General features: G+C 58.1%; 1 protein-coding gene across 2 annotated transcripts in view; it reads right to left on the reverse strand.

Annotated features, from left to right (window-relative positions):
* FAM193A (family with sequence similarity 193 member A) overlaps positions 1 to 24440 on the reverse strand; it is a 178073-nt gene extending 153633 nt beyond the window's left edge. For both annotated transcript variants that reach the window (XM_039911955.1, XM_029062573.1), the window contains exon 1: positions 24398 to 24440. The gene's annotated coding sequence lies outside the window, so the exon portion shown is untranslated. The remainder of the gene's footprint in view (positions 1 to 24397) is intronic.
* Positions 24441 to 25374: the final 934 nt, after the last annotated feature.

A 25374-nucleotide genomic window follows, 5' to 3' on the forward strand; every position in this document is an offset into this window, starting at 1 on the left:
TCGTCCGCGTCCTCTCTAGACCGCAAGCTCGTCGTGGGCCGGGAACCCGCCCGCTAATTCCGCCGTACCGTACTCTCCCAAGCGCTCAGTACGGTGCTCCGCGCACGGTAGGCGCTCAGTATTAAGTCCCACCGATCGATCGGCGCCCGGCCGACGTTTCTGCTGGGCCTTCCCAAGCGCTGTCGGTCCATTCGGTCGTTCGACAGTATTTACTGGGTGCCGACTACGTGCAGGGCGCCGTACTGAGCGCTTGGAACGGACGATTCGGCAACGGAGAGAGACAGCCCCTGTCCACTGACGGGCTCGCGGTCCAGTCGGGGGACTAAGCGCGGAGTCTTCACTGGGCAACCCCCAGAATCAATCCCCTCACCGCTGTCATCTGTCTGCCTGAGACCGTAAGGACCACGAGTGACACACGGCATCCCTCTGCACGGAAGGCGCTCGGCGGACCCGCTCCGCAGTGACATCGGGCAGGCGGGTGATAAATCGTTTCCCCTCGGCGACGACGACCGCATCCTCCCCTAGAAAGACCGAGTCATCTCGGCGGAGGCCCCGCCCGGCGAGAGATCTGCCTGGGTCTGTCGCGGCACTGCCCCACGACCAAACCAAAACCCCACAGAACCGGCCCGGAGGTGGCGGGGCTCCCGGCCCGAGAGGCGGCTGAGAGGCGGCGCCGAGACCCGGGCCCCGAGGGCCCCGGGCCATCGCGGTCGCGTCCCGGCCCATCCCGGAACGCGAGCCCGGCGGAGCCCTACGGCACCGGGGACGGGCCGGCAACCCCGCGACCCTTTCCTTTCCACCCGAACGGCTACCTTACCGTTACGGGCTCTCGTGATATCCCGGCTGGATTATCGCGTCGGCCTCCTCTCCGATCTCCCTTCCTCCCGTCTCTCCCCGCTCCGGTCTATCCTTCGCTCCGCCGCCCGGCTCGTCTTCCCGCAGAGACGCTCCGGGCCCGTCGCTCCCCTCCTCAGAAACCTCCGGCGGTTGCCCGACGACCTCCGCTCCAAACGGAAACTCCTCACTCCGGGCTTCGAGGCTCTCCGTCCCCTCGCCCCCTCCTACCTCTCCTCCCTCCTCTCTCTCCCCCGCCCGCCCCGCTCCTCCGCCGCCCGCCTCCTCGCCGTCCCCCGTCCTCGCCCGGCCCGCCGTCGACCCCCGGCCCGCGTCCCCCCGCGGTCCCGGAACGCCCGCCCCCCTCGCCTCCGCCGGACTCGCTCTCTTCCCCTCCTCGAAACCCTATCGAGCTCGCCTCCTCCGAGAAGCCTTCCCAGATCGAGCTCCCCCTTTTCCCTCTGCTCCCCCTCTACCCACCCTTTCGCCTCCCCTCAGCTAAGCCCTCTTTTCCCCCCTTTCCCTCCGCTCCTCCCCCTCTCCCGTCCCCTCCCCTCGGCGCCGTGCTCCTCCGCTCGACTGTCTATATCTTCATCACCCTATTCATTTTGTTGCTGAGATGTACGTCGCCTTGATTCTACCGTTTGGTTAATGAGATGTACGTCACCTCGAGTCTATTTATTTGCTGTTGTTTTAATGAGACGTTCATCCTCTCGATCCTATTTACTGCTACCGTTCTCGTCCGTCCGTCTCCCCCGATTAGACCGTGAGCCCGTCAGAGGGCGGGGACCGTTACCGATCTGTCCATTCCAAGCGCTCGGGCCGGTGCTCCGCACAGGGTAAGCGCTCGATAAATACTATTCAACGAATGAATGAACGAACCCCTCGGGCACCTGCCCCCGATGGCCGAGCGGCAGCCGCTCCCCGGGCAGTCCCTTCGGCATCTTCCCGGGCCAGGAGGGGCCCCGGGCGGCGCCGGGAAGCCGGCGGCCGCCGACCGACGGACGTCAGTTTCCGAGGCGAATTCTGGCGAACCCGCCGACAGCTGTCTCTCCCTTGGAAGCGCAGCTCTCTTCCCAAGAGCAAACGAAGGTCAGGGCGGGCAGGAGGCCCCGTTCCCGGCTCTGGGCCGCTCCCGGCCCCCGCCTCCGGCGCCGGGGAGGGAAAGGAAGGGAGGCGAGAACAGCGTGGCCTCCTCCTCCTCTTCCTCACGCGCCGCCCCCGACCGCGGCTACTCCTCTTTCAGTCCGCCACGATGGCCGGCGGCGGGCGAAGCGCGGGGGGACACGGTCAACCAGACAAACCTCCGATGGCCGGCCACGTGACCACACACCCCCCTCCCGCCTCCCCGGGTCGCTCACGCCGGGCCTCTCCCGGGAAGGACCCGGGGCGGTTTGGCCGCCGTGTCCCCGCTCCGGTCTCCTCCGGCGACGAGTTACGGGATCCGCACCATTTACGGTCGCGGGCGTTGACGACGCGACGCCTCCCTCGTTCATCCTTCCTCCCTCCCGGCCCCACGGCGCGCATCTACGCGACTGCGATTCAGGCACGTTAACGTCCGTCTCCCGCTCCGGACTGTGAGCTCCTCGCGGACGGGGAACGCGTCTGTTCACTGTCGGACCTCGCCCTCCCAAGCGCTCAGTTCGATGCTCTGCGCACGGGGAGCGCTCGGCAAGTAGGGCCGAATGACGCCAAAGTTAAAAACCGGTTGCGGGTGTCGGAGCTGTCCGGCGGCTTTTCAGAGTCAGCTCGCGGGTTCTTGAAATCCCCCCGCCCCGGGGTCGTTTTAAACCGCGAAGGTGCCGTTCCACCCCTATTTGATCGCGGCGGTCCAGAGCGCCTCAAATCGCTCCACCCCTCGAGCACAGGGAACCCCCAAAAGCCGCAGTTACAAAACGCGTTCTTAAATAGTTTCTCCTCATCGCGCGCCAACGAAAGGCCAAGAGAGTCCGCCATCCTCTTCCTCGTAAAGCACGAGCCTCTGCTCCCACTCTGTAGAAAGATCGGCAATCCAAAGAGGTGATGACACGCCTAATTCACAGAGGACGCGACTACGCTTCTCTATCGTTCCCCCGTCTGTAATAGGTTTGAAAGAAACTCAGCCGGTCGCGTTTACTGAGCGCTTACCGTGCGCAGAGCACCGTACCAGGCGCTTGGAAAGCCCAACGCGGCAACGGAGAGAGTCCCTGCTCACGGTCTGGAAGGGGGAGACGGACGGCAAAACGAACCAAGACGACCCGAAAGGTGGGTGAAGTCCCACATTCCAGAGTTGCGACGTGACTTGCCGTCGGGACAGAGAATAAAGGAAGAGACGCTTCCCCCCCTCTCCCCTCCATCCCCCCAAAAGTCAACGACTCCAACATTCCTTGTAATGGTGACACCCCTTAAATAATCTCTCGGAGCTCAGTAGCTTCCTTTAAAAAAAAAAAAAAAAAGGTATTTGTTCAGTCGGTCGTTCCTTACTGAGCACTTACTACTACTAATAATGTGGGTATCTGTTAAGCGCTTACTATGTGCCGAGCACCGTTCTGAGCGCTGGGGGAGACCCGCGGCAATCAGGCTGTCCCACGTAGGGCTCACGGTCTGCGTCCCCGTTTTACAGATGAGGTCACTGAGGCCCAGAGAAGTGAAGTGACCCGCCCAAGGTCACCCAGCTGACTAGCGGCGGAGTCGGGATTAGAACCCATGACCTCTGACTCCCAAGCCGGGGCTCTGTCCACTGAGCCGCGCTGCTTCTTACTGTGTGCAGAGTACCGTTCTCAGTGCTTTGGAGGAGAGTATGATACAGTAATAATGACAATACTGACAATGACGGTATTTGTTATTATTAATAATAATAATGTTGGCATCTGTTAAGCGCTTACTACGTGCAGAGCACCGTCCTAAGCGCTGGGGGGGATACGGGGTCATCGGGCCGTCCCACCTGAGGCTCGCGGCTAATCCCCACTTTCCAGATGAGGTAACTGAGGCCCAGAGAAGTGAGGTGACTCGCCCACGGTCACCCGGCTGCCGAGTGGCGGAGCCGGGACTCAAACCCATGACCTGTGACTCCCAAGCCCGGGCTCTTTGCACTGAGCCACGCGTTAAGCGCCTACTATGTGCCAGGCACTGTACTAAGCGCCGGTACACAATATCACAGACCTATTCCCTGCCCACGGCGAACGTACCGTTAATGAATTGTACATCGCCTCGATTCCATTTAGTCGCCATCGGTTTTTACGAGATGTTCTTCCCCTCGACGCCGTTCAGTGCCATCGTTCTCGTCCGTCCGTCTCCCCCGATCAGACCGTGAGCCCGTCCGACGGCAGGGACCGTCTCTATCTGTTGCCGACTTGTTCATCCCGAGCGCTTAGTACGGTGCTCTGCACATAGTAAGCGCTCAATAAATACTACTGAATGAATAGTTCAGGACTTCCTACGGGTCAAGCCGTGTTCCGAGTACGGGGCTGGAATCGAGCTTCTCCAGTCGGACACGGTCCCTGCCCCACCTGGGGCTCCAGTCTAGGGAGGAGGGAGTGGGATTTAATCCCCGCTTTTAAAGAACTGAGGCGCGGAGAAGCGACCTGTCCAAGGTCACACGGTAGACAGGTGGTGGAGCCGGGACTGGATCTCCCAAGCCCCGCCCCCTTCCCATCCGTCCTTCGATCGGCCGTATTTTACTGAGCGCTTCCTGTGCGCAGCGCACTGTACTAAGCGCTTGGAAAGTAGAATTCCACTAGGCCACCCACGCTGCTTTCTCCAGCTGCCCGACCAAAGCTCAGAGCGCAACGGTCTGATAGAGCGTCCGAACAGTCGGTCGCCCACCTCGCGGGCCCTCCGCGGAGCAGCAGGGCGATGACGGATGAGTCCCCCAAATAAGGGACCCCTTGCCAATCATATCTGCCGAGCGCTGACCGTCTCCAGGGCACCGCGCTAAGCGCCAGGGTAGGGCGGAAGCAGGCCAGCCACAGTTCCTGGCCCCCGGGGGGCTCACGGCCTAAGCGGGGGGAGACCGGTTATCGGATCCCCATCTGACAGCCGAAGAAACTGAGGCAGAGGGAGAAGCTACGTTCACTCGACAGTATCTACTGAGCGCTTACTACGTGCAGAGCACCGTACTGAGCGCTTGGAATGAACGTGACTTGCCCAAGGCCACGGGGCAGAGATGCGGCAGAGCCCGAATTAATGAATTAATGTTGGTATCCGTTAAGCGCTTACTACGTGCAGAGCACCGTTCTAAGCGCCGGGGGAGACACGGGATCATCGGGCCGTCCCGCGCGAGCCTCGCGGTCTTCGTCCCCGTTTTACAGATGAGGTCACCGAGGCCCCGAGAAGCGAAGCGACTCGCCCACGGTCCCACGGCTGCCGAGTGGCAGAGCCGGGATTCGAACCCGTGACTTCTGACTCCCAAGCCCGGGCTCTTCCCGCCGAGCCACGCTGCCTCCTCTATCCAGACCCACTCACTCTATTTATTCCCACCCTCCTCGTCGTGGCTATTTTCAGGTTGGGCCGCCCAGTTAGAGTGGGGGCTCTCCGGGGGGGGGGGGGGGGGTAGGGAACGTGACACCTTGTTATTCCGTCATTCCCGGGCGCCCGGCACAGCGCCCCGCACCAAACGGGCGCTCACTACCGGCGCCGGGCGGGGCGGTGGCCCGGCCCGGGAACGACGGGGTTTCTGCTTTTCGTTTGAGAAAAATCTCAGCACGGCGGTCCGGGCTGCAAAAACTGTCGGAATTCCTGGAACCGTGGGTGTTCCCGCCTAGGGTTCGAGAGTCCCGACAGGGGAGACCGCCCGGATTTCGGGGGAGGAAGGGGAAGGGCGGGGAGGGGCTTCCTCAGCAGGTAATAATAATAATAATGTTGGTATCCGTTAAGCGCTCACTGTGTGCCGAGCACCGTTCTAAGCGCTGGGGTGGACGTAGGGGAATCGGGTTGTCCCACGAGAGGCTCACGGTCTTAATCCCCATTTTACAGATGAGGGAACTGAGGCACGGAGAAGTGAAGTGACTCGCCCACAGTCACACAGCCGACAAGTGGCGGAGCTGGGATTCGAACTCATGAGCCCTGACTCCAAAGCCCGTGCTCTTTCCACCGCGCCACGCTGCCTCTCACTCACCGCACCTCCGCCTAGTCTATCCCGCCGCCGGCCCCTCTCCCGCCTCCTGCCTCTCTGGCCCGGGATTCCCTCCCCCTCGTACCCCCCCACTGGCCCCCACCTTCAGTGCCCTCCCGAAATAGGGAAGCGGCCGGGTCTGGGGGACAGACCCCGGGCCCGGGAGTCGGGGGACCCGGGTTCTAACCCCGGCTCGGCCGCCCGGCCGCCGGGTGACCTCGGGCGACCCATCTCACCTCTCTGGGCCTCGGGGACCTCGTCTGGAAAATGGGGATCGAGACCGGGAGCCCCGTGTGGGACGTGGACTGGGTCCGACCCGATCGGCACTTATCCGGCCCGTCTATGCTACGTGCCGGGTGCTGTACTAAGCGCAGGGGTGGAGGCCAGCAAGTCGGGTCGGACACAGTCCCCGCTCCACGTGGGGCTCACGGTCTCGATCTCCATTTTACAGACGAGGTCACCGAGGCGCGGAGAAGCGAAGCGACTCGGCCAAGGTGACACGGCAGACAAGCGGCGGAGCCGGGATTAACGATAACAATAATAATCCTAATGATGATGATAATAACGCCGGTACCTGTTAAGCGCTTACCGTGTGCAAAGCCCTGTTCTAAGCGCTGGGGGGGGATACGGGGCGATCAGGTGGTCCCACGTGGGGCTCACGGTCGTCTTCCCCGTTTTACAGATGAGGTCACTGAGGCCCGGAGAAGTGAGGTGACTCGTCCCAAGTGACACGGCAGACAAGAGGCAGAGCCGGGATTAGAACCCGCGACCAGAACCCGTGACCTTCTGACTCCCAGACCCGAGCTCCATCCGCTACGCCGGGCTGTTTCCAAGACACGTGCCCTGCCCACAAGAAAGCGCCGAGTGAGAGACGGCGGGCTCGTCCAGGTCAGGGGCCCCGGCGAGATGATGATAATAATAACGCTGGTAATAATGTTGGTATCTGTTAAGCGCCCACTGTGTGCCGAGCACCGTTCTAAGCGCCGGGGTAGACACGGGGGAATCGGGGTCGTCCCACGTGGGGCTCACGGTCTTCATCCCCATTTTACAGATGAGGGAACCGAGGCGCCGAGAAGTGAAGTGACTCGCCCACGGTCACACAGCCGGCGAGTGGCCGAGCCGGGGTTCGAACCCATGCCCTCCGACTCCAAAGCCCGTGCCCTTTCCAGGGAGCCACGCTGCTTGGTATTTGCGAAGCGCCTACTACGTGCAGAGCACTGTTCTAAGTGCTGGGGTACATAAAGGGTAATCAGTTAATCCCCATTTTACAGATGAGGTAACTGAGGCACAGAGAGGTGAAGTGACTTGCCCCCAGCCTGCATTTCCGGTCTCCCCACGCCACTGGCCATTTTCATTTTAAATTCCAGAGTGTCCCTTCCCATTTTAGGCGCATAAACAATCTCGAGACAACGAAGGGCACGGCTCCAGGTGGGAAGCCCCCTCCAGACCAACCGTACCCCCTAAGCTCCGCGCGGGCTCGGATCACGTGTACCTTCCCGAGTTCTCGGTACAGAAACTAGACTAGGTCAACGAATCCCGGTTATTTCTATCGAACGGTGGAGAAATCGACCGACTTGAAAAGCCCGACCCAGCGATCCAGGGTACAAACCGGAACTCGGTCGCGGGGCACGATCGATCGGTGGTATTTCTGGAGCCTTTACCGCACGCAGAACGCTGTCCTAAGCACTTGGGAGAGTGCAACAGAGTTGGCAGGGACCATCCCTGGTTTTCAACCACTTTGGGGAACAAACAAACATAAAAAAGGAAAAAAAAAAGGCACGCCATCTGGAGAAGCAGCGCGGCTTAGCGGAAAGAGCAGGGGCTGGGAGTCGGAGGTCGTGGGTTCCAATCCCGGCTCCGCCACCTGTCAGCTGTGTGACTTTGGGCAGGACACTTCGCTTCTCTGTGCCTCGGTTGCCTCATCTTTCAAACGGGATTAAGACCGTGAGCCCTATGTGGGCCATCCTTTCATTCAATAGTATCTGTCGAGCGCTTACTATGGGCAGAGCACCGGACTGAGCGCTTGGAATGGACAAATCGGTAACAGACAGAGACGGTCCCTGCCCTCTGACGGGCTTACGGTCTAGTCGGGGGAAGGAAGGTAATCCCGATTACCTTGTATCTACCCCAGCGCTTACAACGGCGCTCGGCACGGAATGAGCGCTTAACAGATACCAGCATTATCATCACCTCCTAGTACCGCCTGGGCTATTCACCAAAAGAGGTGTTCGATTCAGTGCGCCAACTGCATACTAAAGCACGGCTTCCTTCGCAAAGTTCCTTACAATGTTTGCTAGCTGGCTCCTCCTGGAACTAACGTGTCCAATCGGTGGAAATTACCGTCCCCGTTTTACAGACAAAGAAGCCGGACAGGAAGAACCACCTTGCCCTCGCCTACCTTTAGTCTGTGAGCCCCACGTGGGGCAACGTGACTTCCTTGTATCTCCCCCAGCGCTCGGAACGGTGCTCGGCACAGAGTAAGCGCTCGACAAATACCGTTGTGACTCTCATTATTCATTCAAGACTATTTATTGAGCGCTACGGGCAGAGCACCGGACAGAGCGCTCGGAATGGACCACTCGGCAACGGATAGAGACGATCCCTACCCGACGACGGGCTCACGGTCTAGAACGGTGTGGCCTGGAGAAGCGGCGTGGCTCAGTGGAAAGAGCCCGGGCTTGGGAGTCAGAGGGCATGGGTTCGAATCCCAGATCTGTCACTTGTCAGCTGTGAGACTATGGGCAAGTCACTTCACTTCTCTGGGCCCCAGTTCCCTCATCTGGAAAACGGGAATTAACCGTGAGCCTCACGTGAGACGACCTGATGACCCTGTATCTACCTCAGAGCTTAGAACGGTGCTCGGCACATAATAATAATAATAATAACGTTGGTATTTGTTAAGCGCTCACTGTGTGCCGAGCACCGTTCTAAGCGCTGGGGGAGACACAAGGGAATCGGGCTGTCCCACGTGGGGCTCACAGTCTTAATCAACATTTTACAGATGAGGGAACTGAGGCCCAGAGAAGTGAAGTGACTGGCCCACGGTCACACAGCTGACAAGTGCCAGAGCGGGCTTGCGAGCCAGAGCCCATGGGTTCGTATTCCGGCTCCGCCACCTGTCAGCTGTGTGACTGTGGGCCAGTCACTTTACCTCTCTGGGCCTCAGTTCCCTCATCTGTAAAATGGGGATGAAGACTGTGATGTGAGCCTCACACGGGACGACCTCATCACCCTGTATCTACCCCAGCGCTCGGAACAGTGCTCTGCACATAGTAAGCGCTTAACAAATAAAAAAATAACAATAAAAAACAATAAATAAGAAGGAAACGACCAGGAGACGGCTCTGAATCCAAGGAATGGTCCGGAATTCCCGCTGGAAGTGGAGAAAAGGAGGCGGTCCCAGGGAGTGCCCGGGAACAGAAGGAGAGGGAGGGAGCGGGTTCGGGACAGGGACTCCAACTGGAAGCTCGCCGCGGGCAGGGAAGACGTTTCCCAACTCTGCTGTACCGTCCTCTCCCGGGTCCTCGGTATAGCGCGTCGCACGCCGCAAGCGCTCAGCAGATATGGGTTCGAATCCCCGCCCGGCCACTTGTCAGCTGTGTGACTCTGGGCAAGTCACTTCGCTTCTCGCTGCCTCAGTTCCCTCATCTGTAAAACGGGGATTAAGACCGTGAGCCCCACGTGGGACAACGTGATTCCCGTGTCTCCCCCGGCGCTCAGAACAGTGCTCGGCACACAGTAAGCGCTTAACAGATACCGACATCATTACCATCAACATCAGATACCGCTGACTGACCGACTCGGACGGGAAACAGGGCTCGCCCTCGCTGTCTGATCTGAGGGCCCCCCGCTTCTGGTGAATTCGGGTTCTCCCCTCATCGATGGAACGGGTAAAACGGAATCAACCGAGCAAGTGCCGAGCCCAACGTCTACCGAGATCCCGCACCGCTCTTTGAACTCCGGCCTCCCACTCGAGGCTTTGAACGTGACCAAGAGAGACGGATGGGCAACGAAACATCCATCTACTGCTGGAGTGACAAGCAGCGCGGCTCGGTGGAGAGAGCCCGGGCTCGGGAGTCAGAGGCCGTGGGTTCGAATCCCGGCTCCACCGCTCGTCTGCTGCGTGGCCTTGGGCAAGTCACTTCACTTCTCTGGGCCTCGGTTACCTCATCTGTAAAAATGGGGGTTAAGAAAAATGTGAGCCCCACGTGGGTCAATCTAATTGCCCAGTGCTCAGAACAGTGCTCAGCACATAGTAAGCGCTTCGCAAATACCAGAATTATTATTATTATTATTCTATGTGCCCTGAGCTTCTGGAAAATAAAATCTGAAAGGATGAAAGAAACGTCAAATAGTCCAAGGACCAATGGGACACAATAATAGGATGTTTCCAGATTGTCAGCTGATTTCGAAATCCATTCAATTCATTCATTCAATAGTATTTACCGAGCGCTTACTGGGTGCGGAGCACTGGACCGGGCGCTCGGAACGGACAAGCCGGCAACAGATAGAGACGGTCCCTGCCGTTTGACGGGCTCACGGTCTCATCGGGGGAGACGGGCAGACGAGAACAGTGGCAATAAATGGCAATAAATAAGAATAATAATAATGTCGGTATTCGTTAAGCGTTTGCTGTGTGCCGAGCACTGTTCTAAGCGCTGGGGTAGACACACGGGAATCGGGCCGTCCCACGTGGGGCTCACGGTCTTCATCCCCATTTTACAGATGAGGGAACTGAGGCGCCGAGAAGCGAAGTGACTCGCCCAGAGTCACACAGCTGACAAGCGGCAGAGCCGGGATTCGAACCCACGACCTCCGACTCCAAAGCCCGTGCTCTTCCCACTGAGCCACGCTGCCTCTTCGTGGCAAAAAATGGCAGTGGCATTCCCAATGGCAATGTTAAATCACTCTGGGTACCGTACCGCTTGGGCACGGGATAAGATTTCAGGAGTATACCACTAATAATAACGGTATCTGTTAAGCGCTTACTACGTGCCGGGCACCGTACTAAACGTCGGGGTGGGTACAGGTAAATCGGGTCGGACGCGGTCCCTGCCCCACGTGGGGCTCACCATCTCCAGCCCCATTTTCCAGACGAGGTAACCGAGGCCCAGAGAAGTGAAGTGACTTGCCCCGGGTCACACGGCGGACATGTGGCGGGAGCGGGATTAGAACCCACGACCTTCTGACCCCCCGGCCCGGGGTTTGGGGACTACACCGTGCTGCTTCTCCTCTCTCAGAACACTTTCTCTCTCGGAGCAGCGCGGCCCGCTGGGTAGACCACGGGGCCGGGAGTCGGAAGGACCTGGGTTCTAATCCCGCCTCCGCCGCCCGCCCGCTGCACGACCTGGGGCAAGTCACTTCACCCCTCCGTCTCCGCCTCGGTCACGTCACCTGTAAAACGAGGACTGAGACGGGGAGTCCCATGCGGGACAGGGACGGCGTCCCACCTGATTACCTCCTGTCTACCCTAGCCCTCAGAACGGCGCCTGGCGCAGAACGGGCCCTTAAATGCGCCACAACGATTACCGTCACTCTTATTATCTGGGAAATCCGGCAGATCCTCTCGCCGAGACGGAGGGGCGGCACAGACGACGTCACCCAAACGAAGCGGAGCCCGGCGCCGCCCGGCGACGGCAGTTCGGACCTCGGACGCCGGCCTCCAGAAGCCCGCTCGGCCGAACCGGACGGAGAAAAGCAGGCCGTCAGAGGGGACCCTGCGTCACCTCTGCCACCGGAGCCGGAAAGGGCGCACCGTCGCTCGGCAAAACCCGTCCGCAACATTTCCGTCTGACTCGAGGAGGCAGGGGCGCAAGTGCCGACACTCGACGCTAAAAGCCCTGAGTCACCGAGGTGCTATCTGCGGCCACGCGATTTCTAAAATATACGGAGCGCAGATTCGACTCCCCTTTCTTTCCTTCCCCCCTCATTCGATTACTCATTCGAAGAAAGCACACGAGTCCACCCCACTCGGCGGTAAAGGCTGCTCGATCGGGTCGACGACCGAGCCATTCCTCGGGCGTTCGACCGTCGCCGAATGCTCCGCTTTCCTACCCCGGGACGCTACGCGACCCGGGGTGGTCCGAGAGCACCCTCGAATGGACCCCGCGGATCCCAATCTCGACTCCGGTTGTTAGGGCAATCACACCCCCATCACCAGGGTAAACCTCGTCCCGCCTTTCTCGTTCGGCCTTCTCAGACTCACCTGCCGCCCCCCAGTTCCCCCGAGGGAATCAAATTTAGTGCTTTCCCCAAGCCTGCTTTTCCCGCTTTCGAATTTTAATTCGGCTCGGTTAAAAACAAGTCCCCCCGCAGCCCGACCCCCAGATGATTCCCCCTTTTCAAGTTTTAACACCCCTTCCAAAATAGCCTTTTTTTAAAAAAAAAAAAAGTCTGACCGAAGCACCCGTAAGTGTAAATTATGCACAATTTGGTATTCCGATGACTAGTGACACCAGCGGGTTTCCACAATAGCGGAACCTCTAGATGAGTAAATACTGAGCCCGCCTCATTCTTATTCAGAAAGGGTGATGAGATTTTAAAGGTTTCAATTATAAATATTTATGGACTCTCTCCGCTAAATGTTGGGGTATTAAGAATTCCCCGAATTTATATTATGATGTTATTTTCTTGGTGGGGAAAGAAGACAAGGATCTAAGCCATTTCAAGGGGATGAGAATACGTGTTGTATTTAGCAACCGCGTTACCTTCCAACTTTAAGATCTGACTTCCGAAATACTTGGATGTCGCGAAACACCTTTCACGGGAGGACTTCCCGAGCACACCTCGACTGGCGCCCTTCACACACCCCGTTTTGCAGCGGGAGTGAGTTGGGCAGAGACTCACCCCGGACCCGCATTCGACGCAGACCCGCCAAATACTGTTAAACACGGGAAGCAACGTGGCTCGGCGGAAAGAGCCCGGGCTTGCGAGTCGGCGGTCACGGGTTCGCATCCCCGCTCTGCCACCTGTCGGCCGTGTGACCGTGGGCAAGTCGCTTCACTTCTCTGGGCCTCGGTGACCTCATCTGTAAAATGGGGATTAAAAGTGGGACAACCTGATTCCCCTATATCTCCCCCAGTGCTTAGAACAGTGCTCTGCACATAGTAAGCGCTGAACAAATACCAACATTATTTTTATTATGATTATTATTATTATTATTATTAACGGAAAGAGCAAGAACCCGGGAATCAGGACACCTGGGTTCTGATCCCAGCTCCGTGCCTGGCCATCCATGAGAACCTGGGCAAGGCACGACTTCCCCGTGCCTCGGTTTCCTCCTCCGTAAAAGGGGGACGAAACACCTGTTCTCCCCGCCACTTGTCTGCCGTGAGGTCCCAGATGATAATAATAATAACGTCAGTATTTGTTAAGCGCTTACTACGTGCAGAGCACCGTTCTAAGCGCTGGGGGAGACACGGGGTAATCGGGTTGTCCCATGTGGGGCTTAGTCTTCATCCCCCTTTTACAGATGAGGAAACCGAGGCCCAGAGAAGTGAAGTGACTCGCCCACGGTCCCACAGCCGACAAGGGGCGGAGTCGGCATTCGAACCCACGACCTCCGACTCCCAAGCCCGGGCTCTTTCCACCGAGCCGCGCTGCTTCTCTAATGCTTCTCCGTCCCAGATGGAACGGGGACTGAGTCTGAGCTCAGCTTGAATCTACCGCGGCGTTTACCACAGCGCGCAGCACACAGCGAGCAACCGGTAGCTCCACTGTGGGCAGGTAACAACGTCCACCAACTCTGTGGAAATGTTCTCTCTCGAGCGCCTACTACGGTATTTTGTGCAAAGGAGGCGCCCGATAAATACCGTCGATCGACTGCTTAACTGAATCGTCACCAATCGAGGCTAGAAATTTAGCCGCCAGACGAGCGTTCCTGGGTTTGCCCAGGAATCTGTGCCCAGGCTTCCTTCCTTGGCATCCCTCGAGGGGTGCCGGCACGACTTGCTGGATGAGGCCCGGGCCTGGGGGTCAGAAGGACCTGGGTTCTAATCCCGGCCCCGCCGCTCGCCGGCTGCGTGACCTCGGGCAAGTCGACTCACCTCCCTGGGCCTCGGTCCCCCCGTCTGGAAAATGGGGATTGAAGAGCGTGAGCCCCACGTGGGACAGAGGTGGTGTCCAACGTGACCGAGTTGTATCCACCGCAGTGCTTAGAACGGGGTTTGGATCCCAGTAGGGAAGCACCGTGGCTCGGTGGAAAGAGCCCGGGCTCGGGAGTCAGAGGTCACGGGTTCTAATCCCGGTTCCGCCGCTAGTCAGCTGTGTGACCTTGGGCAAGTCGCTTCACTTCTCTGTGCCTCGGTTACCTCATCTGTCAAATGGGGATTCAAAAACTGTGTGTGAGCCCCACGTGGGACAACCTGATCACCTTGCATCCCCCAGCGCTTAGAACAGTGCTTTGCACATAGTAAGCGCTTAACAAATACCACAATTATTATTAACAAGTACCATATTGATGACCCTATTTATTTTGTTCATGAGATGTACATCACCCCGATTCTGTTTATTTGCTACTGTTTTAATGAGATGTTCATCCCCTGGATTCTATTTATTGGCATCGTCCTTGTCTGCCCGACTCCCCCGATTAGACCGTAAGCCCGTCGGAGGGCGGGGACCGTCTCTGTTACCGATTTGCACACTCCAAGCGCTCAGTCCAGTGCTCTGCACATAGTAAGCGCTCAATAAATACTATTGAATGAATCATTATTAATGGTGATTGTCCTCGGGTGCCTACAGCCCCTCTTGTCTCCTCCTCCCTGCCCGCCCGCCACGAGTCCCAGGGCGGTGTGGCCCGGTGGACAGCGCACGAGCGTGGGCGTCAGGGGGACCTACGTAGATGTCTGCGTATATCTGTAATTCAGCGTGGCTTAGTGGAAAGAGCCCGGGCTTGGGAGTCAGAGGTCGTGGGTTCTAATCCCCGCTCCGCCACTCGTCTGCTGGGTGACCTGGGGCAAGTCACTTCACTTCTCTGGGCCTCAGTGACCTCATCTGGAAAAATGGGGATTAAAAAACGTGAGCCCCACGGGGGACAATCTGACTACTCCGTATCTACCCCGGCGCTTAGTACATAGTACCAAGTACTAAGAACAGTGCTCTGCACATAGTAAGCGCTTAACAAATACCATAATTATGATGTAGTTATCTATTTATTTACATTAATGTCTGTCTCCCCCTCTTAGACTGTGACCTCTCTGTGGGCAGGAATGTGTCTGCTTGCTGTTATTTTGCACTCTCCCAAGCACTTAGTACAGCGCTTTGCACACACTGAGTGCTCAGTGGAAAGAGCACGGGCTTTGGAGTCAGGGCTCATGAGTTCGAATCCCAGCTCTGCCACTTATCGGCTGTGTGACTGTGGGCGAGTCACTTAACTTCTCTGTGCCTCAGTTCCCTCATCTGTAAAATGGGGATTAAGACTGTGAGCCCCACGTGGGACGACCTGATTCCCCTATGACTACCCCAGCGCTTAGAACGGTGCTCGGCACATAGTAAGCGCTTAACAAATACCAACATTATTACAACTGAATGAAGGACCTGGGTTCTAATCCCGGTTTGGCCACTTGTCTGCTGGGTGACCTTGAGCAAGTCACTCACTTCTCCGGGCCTCGGTTTCCTCATCTGTAAAACGGGGATTAAGACTGGGAGCCCCACGTGAGACCGGGACTTTGACCGACTTGATTTGCTTGTATCTAGCCCAGCGCTCAGGACGGTGCCGGGCACACAGTAAGGGCTTAAATACCGAAATTATTTTTATAATTATTTTTTATAATTATTTGCAAAATTTCCACGCTGGGAAGCAGCGTGGCTCGGTGGAAAGAGCCTGGGCTTCGGAGTCAGAGGTCACGGGTTCGACTCCCGGCTCTGCCACTTGTCAGCTGTGTGACTGTGGGCGAGTCACTTGACTTCTCTGGGCCTCAGTTACCCCAACTGTCAAATGGGGATTAACCGTGAGCCTCACGTGGGACAACCTGATGACCCTGGATCTACCCCAGCGCTTAGAACAGTGCTCTGCACATAGTAAGCGCTTAACAAATACCAACATTATCATTATAATTATTATTATTATCCCGGCAGGGGCTCAGATGGGAGATAAAAGCCCCAGGCTGGCACAGCCTGCCTCCATCAGACGGGAAGGACCTTGCGATTCCCACTCTAGACTGGACGCTCGTTGAGGGCAGGGAAGGGGTCTGATTATTGTTATACTGTCCTCTCTCAAGCACTTAGTACAGTGCTCTGCACACAGTAAGCGCTCAATAAATACGACGGAACGAATGAATCAGAACGAAGGATTCCCCCGACAGACACTCCCGGGATTGGCGCGGAGAGTTGAAGCAGGTAGAGATTTCGATGAGCAAACCCGAGAGCACAGACTCTTTCATTCATTCATTCAACTGCATGTACTGAGCGCTTACTCTGTGCGGAGCACTATACTGAGCGCTTGGAATGTAAAATCCAGCAACAGATAGAGATGATCCCTGCCCAACGACGGGCTCCGTCGCGGCGCGCCTCGGTGGAAAGAGCCCGGGCTTGGGAGTCAGAGGTCATGGGTTCGAGTCCCAGTTCTGCCACTAGTCAGCTGTGGGACTGTGGGCAAGTCACAACTTCTCTGGGCCTCAGTTACCTCATCGGTAAAATGGGGATGAAGACTGTGAGCCTCACGTGGGACAACCCGATGACCCTGTATCTATCCCAGCGCTCAGAACGGTGCTCTGCACAGAGTAAGCGCTTAACGAATACCAACATTATTATTATTAAACGCTCTTTCTGGACCTTCCCCGACTATCCCCGCCATGCCGGCAGTCCCGGGGACAGACCCATCTCCACCTGAGAGGCAGCGTGGCCTAGTGTGGACAGAACACGGGCCTGGCAGTCCGGAGGTCGTGGGTTCTAATTCCGGCTCCGCCACTTGTCTGCGGTGTGACCTCGAACAAGTCGCTTCACTCCTCTGGCCCTCCGTTACTTCATCTGTAAAATGGGGACCGAGACTGAGAGACAGGGACTGAATCCAACTCGATTTGCTGGGATTCGCCCCAGAGCTCAGTACAGTGCCTGGAACAGAGTAAGTGCTTAACAAATACCATCGTTATCATTATTTTATTTATTATTTGAGACACACCTGAAGAGTCTGAGGGGAGTCGACAACCGAACACGGACCAACCGTCGCGAGGGAGACACACGGCCCGATTCCCCAGGGAAGACCTGGGCTTTACAACCTGCGACACAGACAAGATCGGGGGGGGGGGAGGAGGGGTTGCGTCTTAGACGACAGAGCGGGGTTGAAGACAAATTGCCCTGGGCAGAGAATGTGCCTGTTTATGTACTAGTGTACTCTCCCGAGCATTTAGTACAGCGCTCGGCACCCGGTGAGCGCTGAACAAATAATACGACTGACTGACATCCAAGGGATGTCCAAGGGAGACTCGAGCGGGTGATTTTTCACAACCGACACAATAATAATAATAATGTTGGCATTTGTTAAGCGCTTACTATGTGCCGAGCACCGTTCTAAGCGCCGGGGGAGATCCAGGGTCATCAGGTTGTCCCACGTGAGGCTCACAATCTTAATCCCCATTTTACAGATGAGGGAACTGAGGCCCAGAGAAGTGAAGTGACTCGCCCAGTCACCCAGCTGACAAGCGGCAGAGCCGGGAGTCGAACTCGTGACCTCTGACTCCGAAACCCGGGCTCTTTCCACTGAGCCGCGCTGCTTCAAGAGAAGAGAAGCGGCGTGGCCTAGTGGACAGGGCCCGGATCGGGGAGTCAGAAGGACCTGGGTTCTAATTCCGGGTCCCCCACGTGTCTGCGGGGTGACCTCGGGCAAGCCACTTCACTTACGAGAAGCAGCGTGGCTTAGTGGAAAGAGTCCGGGCTTTGGGGGGTCAGAGGTCGTGGGTTCGAATCCCAGCTTCTACCACTTGTCACCTGTGTGACTGTGGGCGAGTCACTGAACTTCTCGGTGCCTCGGTTACCTCCTCTGTAAAATGGGGGCTAAGACCCTGAGCCCAACGTGGGACAACCTGATCGCCTTCTATCTACCCCAGCGCTTAGAACAGTGCTTCTCTGGGCCTCAGTGTCCTCATCTGTAAAATGGGGATGAAGACTGTGAGCCTCACGTGGGACAACCTGATCACCCTGTATCTCTCCCAGCGCTTAGAACGGTGCTCTGCACATAGTAAGCGCTTAAGAAATACCGACATTATTATAGTAAGCGCTTAACAAATACCATCACTGTTGTTATTATTCCCTGGGCCTCAGCTGACTCATCTGTAGAATGGGGATTGCCGGCGAGCCCCGTGTGGGACACGGCCTGTGTCCATCCCTATTACCCTGCCTAATAATGTTGGTATTTGTTAAGCGCTTACTATGTGCAGAGCACTGTATCTACCCCAGCGCTGTGTACAGTGCCTGGCACATAGTAAGCGCTGAACAGCGGCAATAAAAAAAAAAATAATAATACGCTACGAGCCACCTGGTACAGTCCGCTCACCGGATCCCAAGTCCTTCCTCCCCGTCCCCCGGAGAAGCAACACAGGCTACCCAGAGCGGCCTTAAAAACTCCACCGGCAGACCAGCACGAGTCTGGTCTTGAAGCTCCACCTTGAGCATCGCATCATTTTGCTAACTTTCCACTGTTTGGGATATTGGGCCAAAGGGATATTTAAAGTGGCAGGTTTCACGAGCGCCGAGAGCCCAAGGTGCCAATCAAAATACATTTCACCGGGGGGAACCTGATACTTCTCGGTGGATCCGTGATCAGTTAAGTAATTGTTCTCTGGAACAAAAGAGGATGCCAAACGTTAGGCTTGCAGGGATATCCTCTAGACCGTGAGCTCCTTGTGGGCAGGGAACGTGTCTACCGACCCTGTACTCGCCCAGTCCAGCGTCCCGCGCACAAAAAGCACTCAGTAAATACCACCGATTGACGGATTAATCCTGTCTGCTCACTTCGTACCCATTCAGAACGCGCTTCAAGCGGATCCTTTTGATCTCACGGCGGGGGGGGGGGGGGGGCATCCAACCACTTTTAGGTAAGAACTTTATGATTTTAACACTTCCAAATGGGGCTGCGGAAATAATTAAAACAGTTCGGTAAGTGAATGCGAGACAAAGAAGACGGAAGAATGGCCCGCAGCTTTCTGGGACCCGGCGAAAACAATTATGCCAGTTCCTCAGCTAACGTTGCAAAGCGGCTAAGCGACGAAGCGATACAACTAAGAGAGAAGCGGTAGCGATCCGCAATCGGGTGCATTATGTGCCTCTGCTTTCCCAAAACCGAAACTTCGTTTTTCATTCTCTCTTTTTTTTTAAGTTGAGGAAATGACTTTCCTTTCAAATACCTGGCTTCAGAAACAGAATCTCCAGCCTGAATCACGTAAGAGGAAAAAAGCCTGGCCTGTACGGACAGGGGCGGGAGGGGGAGCGTGCGAAGATGACTCCACATGAAATTGACATTTTCCAGGGCATCGAGTGGAAATGCTACGATCACGAAGTTTTTCGCTTCAGGATACCTGACTTCAGAAACATAAACTCAAGGCTGAATCATAGAAGAGGAAAAAAAGCCTGGCTAGTAAGGGAAGGGACGGGGGTGGGGTGGGGGACTGTGTGAAGATGACTATCCATTCACTTGATATTTTCCAGGGCATCAAGTGGAAATGCTATGATCCCGAAGTTTTTAGCGCCAAGTTATGGGATGTAATTTTGTGTTTTATTGCTCCCCCCTCTGCTGAGCTACAAAACGCTTCCTTGAAGTTTCACTCCCTTCCATTCCGGCAACCCCTCGCCCCTCTGCCGAGGAGGGGTGACAGGATAACACACTGCCCAAGAAAACCACGCCACTCTCCACTGTACCCGACCCGTGGGTGGCACTTAAAAGGTGCCCGGCTCAAGGTTACGCACAGAGCGCAAGGAAGGCTCCCGAGAGCGATCCCGTCCCGTGCAACGGCCTCTCCGACACTGTTCTTATCATCGGAAAGAAGACCCAAAACCCGAATGCGGAAATAACGTCCCGCTAGACGTTTTGGCCGCGGGGGCTCCCTGACGTTGCTCTCCCCGGGGGGAGGGGAGGCTAAACGATATGGGGTCCCACCTCTCCAACTCTGGAGGCCACCTAGCCGTCCCGCGGTGCCCTCCCCCTCGCCCCTTAACCCCCAAAGTCCGAAAGAACTTTATGTTTCCTCGCCGTCTCAGAGAGACTCGCCGTACCGTCCGACTCAACCTCCCGGCGCGGACGTCAATCTCACAGGACGTCGGGAATGCGGCCAGTGTGCTCGGGACCACCCCCGGTCCATCCAACCTGGGCTAACAGAACCACGCCTTGGTCCCCCCGAAAAGGAATCTCCTCTTTCCCCACAATCCAACCAATGGCATCCTATCGGCGAGGCCTCCTCGGCCGGCTCCATCCTTCACGGAGAGGAGGAGGCGGCGGCTTTAGGTAGGTCGCGAGCTGCTGCCCTTTGGGGGTGGAGGGGGGGTCACATCTCTCAGAGGGTGGGGAGGCCCAGCCCCGGGGCTTCCAGGAGGAAAAACGAAGGGACCGTGCGGGAGGGCCAAGGAGAGGGAATTGGCCTCAAGGGTCGTTACGCTTCTCAGCCCGAAGGAGGTCCAAAGGTGGGGGGGGGAGCGAGTCCGGGAGTAAAACTGAGTTGGAGTGGGGAGGTGGCTGGGGAATGGGAATTGGCTCAGGGGTCGTGAGGCTTCCCGGGCCGTAGAAGGTCCAATATTTGGTGGGGAAAGAGGGTGGGGAATGACGATCCCAGGACCGACACTGAGGGGAGAGTGCGGGGGGTTGGGGAAAGGGAATTGGGCTCGGTGGTCCTGAGGCTTTTCAGACCACGGAAAGTCCAACGGTTGGGGGGGGGGGGGGTAGGGAGGTGATGCCTCCGGAAATGTATTTGTTTATATTAATGTCCGTCTCCCCCTCTAGACCGTAAGCTCACTGTGGGCAGGGAATGTGCCTGTTTACTGTTATACTGTACTCTCCCTAGCACTTAGTGCAGTGCTCTGCACCCAGGAAGCGCTCAGTAAATGTGACCGAATGAAAGGAGGAAAACTGACGGGAGTGCGAGGGGGGCGCTGGGGAAAGGGAATTGGACTCAAGGGTCATAAGGCTTCTCAGGCCACCCAAGGTCCAGTGTCTGGGGGGAGGGTATCAATAATAATAATCATGGCATTTGTTAAGGGCTTACTATGTGCAAAGCACTGTTCTAAACACTGAGGGGGGGGTGCACTGTTCTAAGCACTAGGGGGATACAAGGTGATCAGGTTGTCCCATGGGGGGCTCACAGTTTTCATCCCCATTTTACAGATGAGGTAACTGAGGCCCAGAGAAGTGAAGTGACTTTGCCCAAAGTCACAGAGCAGACGAGCGGCAGAGCCGGGATTAGAACCCATGACCTCTGACTCCCAAGCCCGGGCTCTTTCCACTGAGCCTCAGTGTTTCTCTGGAATTGACCCCAGGAGGAAAACTGAGGGGGGCACCTGGGGGCGTTGGGGAAGGGAAACTGGTCTCAGGGGTCCTGGTGCCTGAGAAGCCTCAAAAGGCCCAACGGTTCGGGGCGGGGGGGGTAAAACCGAGGGGAATGAGTAGAGGGGCTGGGGAAGGGGATAGAGAAGCAACACGGCCTAGTGGCAAGAGACCGGGCTTGGGAGTGGGGGGAGGCGGGTTCTAATCCCAGCTCTGCCGCTTGCAGCTGTGTGACCTTGGACAAGTCACTTCACTTCTCTGGGCCTCAGTAACTTCATCTGTTAAATGGGGATTAAGACTGTGAGCCCCACGTGGGGCAACCTAATTACCCTGTATCTCCCCCAGTGCACAGACCAGTGCTTGGCGCCTAGTAAGCGCTTACTTGGCAGCTGTGTGACTGTGGGCAAGTCACTTCACTTCTCTGGGCCTCAGTTCCCTCATCTGTAAAATGGAGATTAAAAGTCCGAGCCCCAAGTGAGACTACCCGATTACCCTGCATCTCCCCCAGTGCTTAGAACAGGGCTTGGCACATAGTAAGCTCTTATTTGGCAGCTGTGTGACTTTGGGCAATTCACTTCACTTCTCTGGGCCTCAGCTGCCTCATCTGTAAAGTGGGGGTGAAGACGGTGATCCTCACGTGGGACGTGATGACCCCGTATCTCCCCCAGCGCTTAGAACGGTGCTCTGCACATAGTAAGTGCTTAATAAATACAACATTATTAACAAACACCATCATTATTATTATTATTATTATTCGGGCTCAGTGGTTGCGAGGCCCCTCGGGCCACAGAAGGCCCAATGGTCTGGGGAGGGGGTAAGACTGAGGGGACGGTGGGGAGGGATGGGATGTGTTTGTTGTGGGGGGAGTGTTAACCCCGGGGGAAAATTGAGGGGGGCGAGTGGAGGGGCCGGGGAAAGGGGTTGGGGCTGAGGGGTCCCGAGGCTTGTCGGGCACCCAGGAGGCCCAATGGTGGGTGTGTCTTTGTGGCGGGGGGGTGGGCGTTGACCCCAGGAAGAAAACTGAGGGGGGGGGGCTGGGATTTGGGCCCCAGAGAGCCCAATGGCTAGCGTACAGGAGCGCGGGTGCGGGTTGATCCCCGGAAGAAAACCCAAGGGAGCCACGGAGGGCTGGGGTTGGGGTCCTCGGGCTCGTCAGGCCCCCTTAGGCCCGACGGCTGGGGGATGGGTGTGGGTCTGATGACCCCAGGAGGGAACGGAGAGCTGGGGAAAGGGGTTCGGGCTGAGGGGGTCCTTGGGCTCGTCAGATCCCAGAAAGCCCAATGGCTAGTGTGTTTGAGGGTGTGTGGGGGTGGCCTCGTGGAGGGCTGAGGAAAGGGGTGGGGCTGAGGGGTCCTTGGGCTCGTCAGGCCCCCTTCGGCCCAGTGGCTGGTGGATGTGGATGTGTAGGCGTGTGGACCCCAGGAGGAAAAGTGAGGGGAGCCACGGGGGGATGAGGGGCGTGGAGGCTCATCGGGCCCAGTGGCCGGTGTCTTCGTGTGTTGACCTAAGAGGAAAAGTGAGGGGAGGCATGAGGATGAGAGGAGTGGAGGCTCGTCAGGCCCCGTTAGGCCCATTGCCTGGTGTCTGTGTGTTGACCTAAGAGGTAAAATGAGGGGAGGCATGAGGATGAGGGGTGTGGAGGCTTGTCAGGTCCCCTTAAGCCCAATGCCTGGTGTTGGTGGGTTAACCCAGGAGGAAAAGTGAGGGGAGGCAGGGGGACGAGGGGTGTGGAGGCTCATCGGGCCCCCTTGGACCCAATACCTGGTGTCTCTGCGTCGACCTAAGAGGTAAAGTGAGGGGAGGCATGGGGGCCGAAGGGTGTGGAGGCTCATCGGGCCCAATGCCCGGTGTCGCTGTGTTAACCCAGGAGGAAAAGTGAGGGAAGCCATGGGGGATGAGGGGTGCGGAGGCTCGTCGGGCCCCTTCAGGCCCAACGCCTGGTGTCTGTGTGTGTTGACCTAAGAGGAAAAGTGAGGGGGGCCAAGGGGATGAGGGGCTTGTCAGGCCCCTTTAGGCCCAACGCCTGGTGTCTATATGTATTGACTTAAGAGGCAAAGTGAGGGGAGCCATGGGGGATGAGGGGCTTGTCAGGCCCCCTTAGGCCCAATACCTGGTGTCTATATGTGTTGACTTAAGAGGAAAAGGGAGGGGAGCCATGGGGGATGAGGGGCTTGTCAGGCCCCCTTAGGCCCAACGCCTGGTGTCTGTGTGTGTTGACCTAAGAGGAAAAGGGAGGGGAGCCATGGGGGATGAGGGGCTTGTCAGGCCCACTGCCTGGTGTCTGTGTGTGTTGACTTAAGAGGCAAAGCGAGGGGCGCCATGAGGACGAGGGGCTCGTCAGACCCCCTTAGGCCCAACGCCTGGTGTCTGTGTGTGTTGACTTAAGAGGAAAAGTGAGGGCAGGCATGAGGATGAGGGGCTTCTCAAGCCCCTTCGGGCCCAGTGTCTGGTGTCTGTGTGTTGACCTGAGAGGAAAAGTGAGGGAAGCCATGGGGGACGAGGGGCTCGTCAGGCCCCTTTAGGCCCAATGCCTGGTGTCTGTGTGTGTTGACTCAAGAAGCAAAGCGAGGGGCGCCATGAGGACGAGGGGCTCGTCAGACCCCCTTAGGCCCAACGCCTGGTGTCTGCGTGTGTTGACCTAAGCGGCAAAGCGAGGGGAGCCATGAGGATGAGGGGCGTGGAGGCTGGTCGGCCCCCCTGGGGCCCAACGCCTGGTGTCAGCACGTCAGCCCCAGGCGGAAAACGGAGGGAGAGGCCGGGGTCGGAGGGGCGGGGAGGCTCCCGAGGCGCAATGTCGGGCGTGTGTGTGTGTGTGTGTGTGTGTTGTGTGTGTTGACCTGAGAGGCGAAGAGAGGGGAGGGCCGGGGGCGAAGGCGGCCGCGGGCAGGAGCGTGGCCTCCTCCGCCCACAAAACGTCAAACGGCCGGTCCTGGCGGGGCCGGTCCTGGCGGGGCCGGGCCCGCATCCCCCCAGACCCCCGCACCCCCCCTCCAGCGGGGGCTTCTTACCTCGCCTCCCGCCAGGCCTCCGGCGCCGCCGCCGCCGTCGTTGTTGCCGCCGCCGCCGCCGCCGCCGCCGCCGCCCGCTCCGCTCTGAGGGGCCGCGGACGCCGACCCCGCCGCGCCGGCCTTCCCTCCTCCTCCTCCTCCTCCTCCTCCTCCGCTGCCCCGCTTGTTCTTTCGGCGCTTGGCTCCGCGCTTGGCGTCGGCCGGGCTCATCCTCGAGGCCCCGAGCGGACGGAGGGAAGGAGGGAGGACGGGCTGCGGTCCGCAGGCCACCGGGGCCCCGCCGCCGCTGACCGGAGTTACGGTCCAATATGGCGGACACAAGGGGAAAGGGATCCCAGTTTACGTCGGGGGGGAAAGCCGGGGGGGGGGGGGGGAGGGGGAGCCCGCGCCTCCCTCCCCCCCTCCTTCCTCCCCCTCCCGCTTACGTGCCGCGCCGCGCCGCAAGGCCCGACGGGACTCGTAGTCCGGCCGCCCGGCCCCTTCGGCCTGGGCGGCCGACGGAGGACTACAACTCCCGTCGGGCCGCGCGCGCCCAGGGCGGCGGGCGAGGCGGGAGGCCGGCCGCGGGGGCTGGCGGGAGTTGTAGTCCGGCGGGCCCGAGGGGAGCGGCGCCGGCCCCTGCCCGGCCGAGGCCTCTCGGACGGGCGCGGCCCTCTCCCCCGCGGGACCGCCGCCGTCCCCGCTTCCTCACTCTTATCCTCTTACAGTTGCCACTGCCGCTTCTCCTTCTGGTATTCTTTTAAAACTGCCAGCCCTGGGCCACACACAAGCCCGTCGCTCTGGACACACTCCCCCGGATTCGAACCCATGACCTCTGACTCCCCAGCCCGGCCTCTTTCCACCCGGCCACGTTGCTCCTCTAATCACATCAAACACGATGACGCAAAAATGACATTTGTTAGGCGCTTCCCGTGGGCTAGGCACTGGAGTAAGCGCTGGGCTGGGCAAGAGCCAGGCAGGCTCCACAGTCTTTTTTT

Source organism: Ornithorhynchus anatinus, chromosome 4, assembly GCF_004115215.2.
Source record: "Ornithorhynchus anatinus isolate Pmale09 chromosome 4, mOrnAna1.pri.v4, whole genome shotgun sequence".
In the NCBI taxonomy this organism is placed as follows: domain Eukaryota; kingdom Metazoa; phylum Chordata; class Mammalia; order Monotremata; family Ornithorhynchidae; genus Ornithorhynchus; species Ornithorhynchus anatinus.